The sequence below is a fragment of the Orcinus orca genome, chromosome 6, assembly GCF_937001465.1.
Source record: "Orcinus orca chromosome 6, mOrcOrc1.1, whole genome shotgun sequence".
Taxonomy (NCBI): Eukaryota; Metazoa; Chordata; class Mammalia; order Artiodactyla; family Delphinidae; genus Orcinus; species Orcinus orca.
The window spans coordinates 108,761,333-108,772,538 of record NC_064564.1 but is presented as its reverse complement, the minus strand read 5'-3'; the positions used below and the strand labels follow the sequence as shown (position 1 = coordinate 108,772,538).

At 35.6% G+C, this 11,206-nt stretch overlaps 1 protein-coding gene across 4 annotated transcripts in view; it reads right to left on the bottom strand.

The window, feature by feature from the left end:
• The window catches only part of RABGAP1 (RAB GTPase activating protein 1), a 159,455-nt gene that overhangs the window by 47,026 nt on the left and 101,223 nt on the right, over positions 1 to 11,206 (bottom strand). The gene's annotated exons all lie outside the window — the stretch shown is intronic.

Sequence of the window (11,206 nt, the reverse complement as noted above, 5' to 3'; positions counted from 1 at the left end):
TTCTAGTCTGTATATAACTAAGAATTGTACCTAAAGTTGCAAAGAACTACACATAAAGTTTACTGACTCCATCCCATTCTAATTCCAATGCATTGTTTGCTGAACCCACATGCTGACAGATGTAAAAAAAAACAAAAAAAACAGCACTATCATGCATATATTTCCTTGTCCTGTCAGTTGCCATGGCCTAGAAGCAATAACACCCAGTAGCAATGAGCACACCTAGTGCCAGGATCTTGGTTTCTAATACCATTTACTAATAAAAGGAACCAGGCTCCTTATGGAAATGGCTGATTCTAGTGCTGGGGCAGGAAATATACAAGATGATCCTGGAACACCTAGAATTGCCAAAGAGTAAGGAAGAACTTCCCCCCTGACTCACACCACAAAGAAAACAAACCCACAACAATGGGAACATGTCAAAGGGAAACATGAGCCAGAGTTCCCAGTAGCCAAAGCTGGAACAATGTAAGCAACAAAATTAATGAAGTATTACTGGATTATAATCTAAAGTATAAAATAAATATCCATGAATCTATACTTATATAAATAAACAACCAAATAAGTAAATAAATGGGGGGAAAAGAGACAAATCTCCCATGAAGAAGAATTCCAAATAATTTATGAAAACACCCTGCCCTGGGACTTCCCTACTGGTCCAGTGGTTAAGACTCTGTGCTTCTACCACAGGGGGCCACAGGTTCGACCCCTGGCCGAGGAACTAAGATCCTGCATGCCATGCGGCACAGCCAGAAAAGAAACACACACAAAAAAACCACCCTGCCCTTATGGAGGGAGCCCACTCCTGTGTGCGCTGTGCACAGTGTCTTCCTTCTGAAGAGTACAGTATGGTAAGGGGAAAAAAAGAGTAACGACAATGGAGAAATCTGACAAACATGACCATAGCCAGATGATCAACGTCCACACTAATAGTGAAAGTCATGCTGATGGTACATACCCTTGATATGAGGTAATGAAAATGGGAGTTTACCTTTGTGTTATTTTTCCCCTAAACTCATAACCTTATGAGAAAAACATCAGACAAATTCCAAATGAGGGACATTCTATAAAATACCTGACCAGTATTCCTTAAAGCTGCCAAAGTCATCAAAAACAAAGAAAGTCTAAGAAACTGAAACACAGTCAAGAGGAGCCTAAGGAGACAGAAGGACTAAATATAACGAAGTATCCTGGATGGGATCTGGAAGAGAAAAAGGACATTAAGAATAAACAAAGGATATCTAAATAAAACATGGACTTCAGTTGATAATAATACATCAGTATTGGCTCACTAATTGAAACAAACATATCCTACTAAGATTTGCACTTATTAGGCACTCAATAAAATGGTGGACTAAATTTGTGGAATAAAACTGGTGAATGCTGTGGGTACAAGCTCAATAGTAATAAAAAGGAGGCTCTGTTGAAGTAACTGATTTCTAGATGATTTCTTTCTTGTCCCCAATTCTTATGCTCTTTTTAGTGTATGTAAGAAAGCAATAGTGACGTTTTGTTACTTTCTTAAATTGTAAGGCTTGTCTAAAATAATCTGTGCAAAGAAAAATCTAAGGAAATAACATTTGTGCTGTTTCCTTCTCCCATCTTGGTTTTGAAAGTCGTCCATTAGGTCAAATCACAGTGGTACCACATTCTGTAATTTTTCTGGATGACTATTTTTATACCTTACTGTGAGAATTGGCTCTCTGAGTAACTTCTCAGGATTAACAAGGTACTGGGAACTGACGGAAACCCTCTGAATACACACCCTTTGTAAACTCAAGTTGAAAAATAGAAAGCTAAGAATGGCAGGAAGAAAAAGAAAGTACCCAAACAAAGAAAATGCAGTGGAAGGTTGCCATGAGAAATAACCAGCATAGAGAAGATTATTTCCAAAGTAGCTTGTTGCCTAAAGAAAAAGATCTTCTTAAGACTATCCAAAATGTTATAAATGCTTTGTTAAAAGCCATCATCTAATAATTATGAAAACAAAACAAATACCACCAAAATTCCACTCAAATCCATCATGCTATATCCTCTCTTTACAATATGTTTCACAGAAATAAAGTAATTTTTTGGTTACATTTTGCTCTTTAAAAGCCAGCTACAGATTGTCAGAAGTGATTTTAAAGACTCAGTTTTTTAAATTCCCTAAGAAAAAAACTCAAAAGAAGGAAAATGAAATTGAAGGAATACTATACTATAAAATTAATAAATAAGGACTAAAAACCTTCTGGAGGTAAAATCATTTTTCTTAATTAAACGTAACTCCTGTCATTTGTAATTTAACTTCATGTGTTTTGGAAGTAGCAGAATTGCTTAAGTGCAAAGGTTAAGAATAAGACTTCTAAGCCTATGAAAACAGATGTTCTTGTGTTTGGGCAAGATCAAAATGGGCCTACAAAAACTTGCAAAATCTGGAAATTTCATTTCAATGGGTCATGTTAAATCTAATAGCATTTCTATTAGCATCATTTTAACAGAGTCAAAAAAGGTGATTAAGAAAAACAGTTAACAATTATTTTAGTTAACAATTATTTTGTCGCTTAAAAAATAGCTCTGTCTTTTAAAATCAAATACTGTAGCCATCTTAAGGAATGCCTCACAGGAATTCTGACAAAATAAAAAGAAGGTATGTAAGGTATTCTTAGCCTGAGATTTAATAAACAGATTTAAGGTTTACCATAAATTCTCTGACACTGACTGCAAAGTTTTGTGTGTTATTTTTCTAAGAAGAACATTCTTAGATTTTAACAGATTCACTAGAATGTGACGCTTCATAAGGGCAGAGATTTCTGTTTTGTTCACATGCATCTCCAGCACCTAGAAGAGTACCTGACAAATGGTAGGAACTCAATAAATATTTTCTGAATAAATGAATTCTCAGGGGATATATGATACATATAAGGTTCAGAGCCACTTACTTCCTATTGACAAACTCACCTTTACAGACTTAAAAATAATTATTTAAGCCATAATAACTAGAGCGAACAAGGATCTGTACTCATTGTTCTAAGCACCTTATATATGGATATATCATATAGCTCTACCTGTGTTAACAACAACCCCCTGAGGTGGGCTCTATTATGTCCCCCATTTGGCAAAAGAGGAAAGAAGTTAAATCACCTGGCAAGCAAAGTGAGGAGCTGGGACTGGAACCGAACTGGTTCAGCTTTCTAGTTCACGTTCTTAACCCAAATAAACATACTATAAAAGTGAAGAAATTCTCTTATCAGTAGTGAATGGCATTTATAATTCCTAATATATGAAAAAATGCTTTTGTCTTCTAGACTCTTACAAATAAAATCAACATGATACAGACTTTGAAAATGTGCTTCCTCCTTTTACTCATATGAAGGCTATTCAGTGTTTATGAAAAAGTAGAAATCGCTAAAGCTCTAATTACACAGAGAAATATATGATACTCTTAAACATAAAAACAAAGTGAAAAAAGTCTCAACATGTGGCCCTTTTGTAAATTATTCAAAGAAAAGGCATTTTCCCTAACTGCTAGGTGGCCTCCAACATGTATCTTAATCATTTCAGGTTTTAAAATAAAATATGTAATATTTTAAATTATTATGGTTTTATTCTTTGATTAGGGTTGACCACTTGATAGATGTATTGTTAGACTACAATATCCTGGCCTCTCAAAGAACCGCCTTCATGAAACTGTGCTACTGGCATGTTTTGAGACACTATTTAAAAAAAATTGCCATAGAAATCTTGTATCTCGTGGTGGTGAGGACACCTCCTACCACATTACTCAGTGTCCTTATCAGAAATTCTGTTTCTTCTAAAGAAATATAGCTATTTTTTCCCCCATGGACAATGATTAAATGTCCATTTTTGTTTTGGCCTCCAGAACCCTCACAACCAAATTTGCAGCCCAATCTTAAACAATACAGGAGGTCATGGCCTGTATATCTGTGTATCTTCCTGTTCTATCTCTATTTTCCAAATCTCTTTCTTATTTACATTTTCCTACTTTTCTGAATTGTAAATATTCTAATAAGGTACCTCAATACCTTAGTAATGAAGTACAGTGTATTTGTATAAAACAAATTAAAGCCCTTCAATAGCATTTCATAGTTCAATCAACAAGAATTCTAGAAATAAGTATCTGATTGATGGGCTCATTTAACACTGACAGCGCAAAAACATTTTTACCTTAAATTCAGATTTCAAGAACATAAAAATGTATAGTCATGCAAACATAATTTTACTTGTCCCTATGTAACTAGCACCACTGATCTTCAAATCAGTTTGCTTTCAACTTGCAGTGCTGTTATTCTATACCAATGCAATAGCAGGAATTTTAGTATAAACTGGATTTGTGGGTAGATATTACTTTGTAAATTTATCCTGGTGATTTGCTCTTATAGGCAAAAATCGTAATTCTAGTAAAACTGCCATTGAATAACATTTAATAAAAGATTTTAAAAGCTCGACCAATGGGAGACAAGAAACTAATCTTTAATATTTAAATAAATGAAACACTGTATTCAGCAATTACTACTGTATTCAGTAATTAATGTTTTAAAATTTCCATTCCAAACACATCAAACACAGAACAAACTGTAACTAAATTTCCATAAACATGGAAGTAACTGAAGGCACTGCAGAATCTGGCTACAACTATGTGAAGACTGGAGCTGGACTTCTGACAAAGAATAGAGAAGACGGATTTTAGGTGCTCTACCGAGGTCACACGATGTAATAGAACACAATGTGATAGTTAGAACACTGACTCTAGGGTCAGGCAGTTCTGTGTCTGAAAACTGCCTCCCCTACTTCTAATTGTATGACCTTGGATAAGTCACTTAACTGGTCTGAGCCTTAATATCCCTGGTCTGAGCCTTAATATCCCTATCTGTAAAATTTATGCAATGGTCACTGCCTTGAAGAGTTTATGAGAAGCAAATTAAATACTGCATGGAAGGCAGGTAGCATAAGGCCTTGCCATCAGTGACAGCTCTTTCCCATCAGACTTGAGATTTATGATGTTGGCCTATTTCCAACCTTGGGAGAGAAGCCAAAGGGCAAAATGTGTACTTGGCAGATTTTCCCATATTTGAAACTTAGTGAACTACTGTGAGGGATCTGCAATTTTAGAGAGTATCCAATTCAGAAATCCATTGTATCAATTTATTTTAACCAAATAAAACTATAAAGATAAATCAGGTAGCAGAAAAGCTGACACAAAATATAAATGGTACAATGACTGTTTTTTAAAACCTATGAACTGTGCTAACCAAAACATTCTAGGAGCTCAGAATGAAATATCTTTGCTGATTATCTTAAAAAAAAAATCATTTCTCAGAGGCAAAAATCCATTTGGGTTTCTCTATTATCACTGACTTATTTAGTAAAGACCTCTGCTATTTCAAGACAATCAATTAACTATACCAACACCCAATGCTACTAATCCTTCTTTACTCTTTTTTCCCTTCCAGTAAGAAAACAACTTGCCCCAAACATGCACAACAAAAAGACAACTATATTCTATAATCAATGAACTGCCAAAGAATCTTTTATTGCAGAAAGCAGACTCCAAAAGCAGCCTCCAGAAATGTTTGCCAAATAAGCGCCGCTAACTTTAAAACATTTAGCATGGTTATCAGCTGAACAGTTATATACTTATTATGTTGAGTCTATATACACAATGTAATAGAAAATTAAATGGCTTCTTCAGAAAACACAGCTTTTTAATAAAATAAGGTACGGCTATCACATTGTTTCAATCCAAATATGGCATTATAGTGCCATTCTAAAAATAAATCGAAGTCCCATGTGATATGCAGCCTTTTAGTTATGTTCATTTCCTTTTAGGGCTCAAGTTTCCCACAGGAAAATTATTCAATGTTTGGCAAAACTGTCCCAAATCATGTATAGATAAGGCACAACTGCTAACTACACCGTCAACCTTTTCCTGCTTTGCTATTGTTGATTCTCATTCACAGTACTCCATCATGGAGAGGTCCAAGAAGCAGGAAATACTCAAGAATTTTTATCTGACCAAAGTGAAACAAAAAATGTCATTTTGAGTAAAAAGGTGTTGAGGTAATTTATGAGTCATCTAAATTAGAAGACCCAAAATTATTACATACAAAGTCATATTCCAAATATGTTTCTGATAACTGTGATGAATTCCAAATACTTATTTCAATTGTATTATTTACATTACTGAGCAAAACTACATATCAAATACCCTTATAAAATCTTCTCAAAATCACCCACTCTCATAATACAACACACACACACACACACACACACACACACAAAATCAAGACCCATTCCCCAAGCGATATTTTTTTTTAATCTTTTTTTTTTTTTTTTTTTTTTTGCGGTACTCAGGCCTCTCACTGTTGTGGCCTCTCCCGTTGCAGAGCACAGGCTCCGGACGCGCAGGCTCAGCAGCCATGGTTCACGGGCCCAGCCGCTCCGTGGCATGTGGGATCTTCACGAACCCGTATCCCCTGCATCGGCAGGCGGACTCCCAACCACTGCGCCACCAGGGAAGCCCCCCAAGCTATATTTTTATATAACCAAATCAATCAAATTATGATTTCTAAGAAAATGTTTATGAATGTTTCAGAATGCTTAGCAAATATTCAGTTTTTCTTTAAAAAGCTAGTTTCTTCTGAAAATAACAAGTCTTAAGTCAAAGGTTTAAGTATGCCTGTTAAGTAGCAAAAATACAAAGCAGCTGTAAAATGACTAGTTATATTGAAATGACTTTAAGCTCTATAGTTCTCTTTTATATAGTTAACAAAATAATCTATATGAGAAGCTGTGTTTGAATGCTATTAGTCACAAACATCTCCATCAGTGAACTGCTGAACTGCATTTAGAATTCTGTAAGAGGTCTGCATTCATAAACATATTCACAGACTATAGGTATATGACCTAGGCTTCAATGTTTATTTTAATTATATCTATTTATATAGCTTTCAGGCAAAAATGATATTTCCTAGAGCCCCAATATATAAGAAAATCATGTTTAAGATTTTAATTTTCCTACCAAAGAGCTAATCTTAAGAAACAATTATCAAGAAACAATTTAAAGATTTAAAAGTTATCTTATTCTATCATTAATGTATAAAGCTATATAATTAGTTAGATCTTTCTCTATTAACCTAAAAACTTAACGGCACATAGGTATCATACCAACCAAGGTCTATTAGTATCTATGTGGTAATGGCTTATTAGATAGGTAGTAAGAGCCAACCTGGAATTAAATTCTTTTTATGTTTTTGTATTTAAAATTCCTGGGTAATAGCAACTTTAAAAGGTACTGGATAAGCAATGATCTTCAATTTTATTTAAGCAAAAACTTCACCCTCGGGGCTTCCCTGCGCGTCCGTCTGCCGATGCAGGGGACATGGGTTCGTGCCCCGGTCCGGGAAGATCCCACATGCCGTAGAGCAGCTGGGTCCGTAAGCCATGGCCGCTGGGCCTGTGCGTCCGGAGCCTGTGCTCCACAACGGGAGAGGCCACAACAGTGAGAGGCCCGCGTACCGCAAAAAAAACAAAACAACTTCACCCTCCAATCTCACTAGCAGTACAAATAATATAAATACCAATGAAGGCATTCTAGAACCACGCATTTCATGTATTTTTACTTCCCCTTTCTGAGGTGACTGCCACTGATCAAGAAAACTTTCTAACTAATTAAGATTTTTCAAATCTTAATTTGTTTGGTTGAAAGTACCAATGGAAAGACTATTTATTTTATTTCATCCACATCAAAATCTGAACACTTGTTTCTTTTTTTCTGAACCTGCTGGCAACGCACATTTTCTAAGCACTTGACCAATCAAGTGACTGAAAGGCTGAACAATCCTTTGGACTTATTTTGGTGTCATGATTGAGTCTAAGGGAGGTCTAAGGCCGGGATTCTAGTCCCAGTTCTGCAACTAATTTACTTTGTCACTACTCTGGGTCTCCCTTTCCCCATTTGAGAAAGGAAGAGTCTAGACTGAACTCTAAGGGATCTTCCAGCTCTGTCACTTTAGGATTTTATATTTATGTTATTCACCTACTCAAAAACCTTAAGTCCATCTACAATTCCTAATTAGAGTCAAATCCCTTAGCCTTTTATTCCAGATCAGGTAGCCCCAATTTATCTTTCTGACCTTACTCCATTACACCTCAAATTGAAACCTCTGGTTCATCCATATTGCCCTATTCACAAGGAAGCTAACAGCACCTGCTAACATGTACTGAATGCTTACTGCAGACCAAGCAACTGTGCTAAGAGCTTTACATGCAATAGCTCATTAATTAAGCCTTACAATACTTGTATGAGATAGTACTATTAGTTAAGGCAACAGAAACTAAGAGGGATAATGAACCTTGTCCTAGGTCTCACAGCTAGTAAGTGTCAGGGCTAGGATTCAAAACTAGGTCTGCCTGCCTCTCAAGCACATACTTTTTATCACTACATATTACATGGATAAAGTATATAAATGGCCCATCTTCACTGAGGCCTTCGAAGCTTAAAACACCCTTTGTCACAGTTTTACTTTTTTCCTAATATAACTCATTTTTAAGGTTCAATTAAAGTGATACCTCTTTACCACTTCAGTCCCAAATTTCCTTTCCATCTCTAACCTATTAAAGCTTACTGTAACCCCCAATGACTAAATATATGTATCTTAATGTCTGAGAATTGTATAGGACTAATAAAGTACATCTAAATATATGTATCTTAGTGTCTGAGAATTGTATAGGACTAATCCTCCTGTGGAACATACAATAAAAGCAGGACAAAATACATAAAACATCAGTAACATGATGGAGTAAGCCATCAAGGCAGAACTTTAGGTTTATGATCCCTGAGAGAAAGAGGCTCACCAAGCCCCTCCACGTTCACCCAGGGCCTTTCCTCTGAGGGTATTTACATCAGGCACTGGAAGTTACTGGGAGATTCTGACTCTGTGTGACAAGGAAATAACAGCAACAGTCTTCTACTGAGCTTCTATGATGCCACCATGCACAATTCTATATACTTAAGATGTGACAGTATCACATTTTCACAATAATCGTAACAAGGGGATAAAATCCCATTTTACAGAGTGGAAAACCAAGGGCCAGAGATTCCAAAATCCATGCTCTTTTCACTATCTTCTTTTTTTATCTCAGAAAAACAGTGATCTAAGAGTATAAAGTAAATACAGTAACAATGTAAAGAGTTTTACATTAATGCAACATGCATCTGATCTTGAATTGACTCCTATAATATCAGAGTCATCTTCGCTTAAAGATTAGTATCCTTCTGAAGTTCTGACAGATTAAATTATCTAATCAACTGTCAGAACTAGGATCTAAATTTTGTTTTATTTCCTGCGCTCGGTAGGCTACACATGTATCTTTAGTACAATGACTGCTAACTATACATGATGTTAACATAATCTAAGTAGGAATGCTTTTAATTCCTACAAATATCATGTCATGAAGGAGAATTTTTTTAAATGAAAAAGGCTTTTAAGTCAGATTCTGCTCCCCAGGGGCCAATGAAGACAGAGACCCTCAAATGGATTTTTTTTTTTTTTTTTTGGTCTAGCTATAAATAAACAGCTTTGGCAGTGAGGGTTTCCCCAGTCTTTCTGGAAGAATTTTCAAAAATATATCATGCTATTTAATGCTGTAACTTTTGCTTTCTCCCCAAAATACTGTCTTGCTAATTCAATTCAACAAATGTTTATTGAAAGCTAAGAGGCACAATTTAAAGTTTTACTTTGAAAAGACTCTTTCATATTTTATTCAAAGCCAATACAATCTTTTTGTAACACTCCAATAAAGCATTAAGTGACTACAATCAAGGCAATTTATCATAAAGACATACTTTTTAATTTGCTAAAGGCTTCTCATGTCATAGATTGTTTGATAATTGTAGGTCACTTTATTAGGGTCTTTTGTCTGTTGGCCCTTTGGGTTCCTTTAATCCTGTCCAGCTGAATATTTTATGCCAATCTCATTCAACAGGTGGGAGGAGACAGGACTACAGAAATCTTACTCTACCCAGAGCTCAGCCCACCTCATACACTGCCTTCTAAGGAAATCTAACACACATTTCCTTACCTATGACTACCACACAGTAATCTGCATGCCTCTTGTGATCTCAGAATGCCAGATCTTACATTATAGATACTTGTATACCAGTACACACATACTCATCATATACATAGATACATACACACATTTGTTTTCATGTATTCCTTCCCATGATGTCAAAGAAGATGCTTTCTAATATCTGCTGTCTTCTCTTGGTAAAAAACAAAATTAAAAAAATCCAGAAAGATTCAAACATACTTATGAGGCATAGTAGTAGTAGACTAGGAATCAAAAAGGTCTTACAGCCTCAAAACTCAGCTTCCACAATTGTCAAAGAGGGATAACATCCCTTTTGCCTGTTTTCCTAGGAGGATGAAATGAGATGATAAATAGGAAATTGCTCTGTACAAGGCCATAGGTAAATACAGTGTGCTATCACGCCCTCATGTTCTACTTCAGTAATAAGTTCTAAACCTACACTTCCTGGTTTCCTTCTATCAATGTTAAAATTTATCTGCCTTTATCTAAACGTGGTCTATGCTTTCCATAAAAAATAATACACCTACGCAGTTGTAAAGGTCAAACCATACGAAGCGTACAAAGAAAAACAGCAGACCCCTTATACCTCCCACCCTATTCCCTGCTGCCCAAAGGGCAACAATTTTCATCTTTTTTAGCTGTTTGTGTTTCCTTCCTAGTTCTGAACAAAATGCATAAATTGCTACTTTCTGGCTTTTCTTTTTTTTTTTTTTTTTTTAAGACTTTCTTGTATGGGAGATGATACTGTAGCTCTATTACAGTCCCAACCCCACCTACCCTCCACACATACTTCCCCCTTCCCCTCATCATGACTCTCAACATAATTTTGCTACAATTTTTGGCTAAATCTATATTTCTCATAACTGAATCACAGAGTATATCATGATTAGATTTCCTTCTTTCATCTTCTATTTCTTCTGAAGTTACTAATTGCAAATTTTTTTCTTTCCCTCAGTGTTCTATGTATCTACATTTGTAAGATGGGTAAATATTTTGAGACCTCACATATCTCAAAATGGGTTTTATCCTCACATTTGAATGAAAGTTTGACTGGGCATAAAATTCTAGGTTAAAAATCACTTCTGGGACTTCCCTGTTGGCGCAGTGGTTA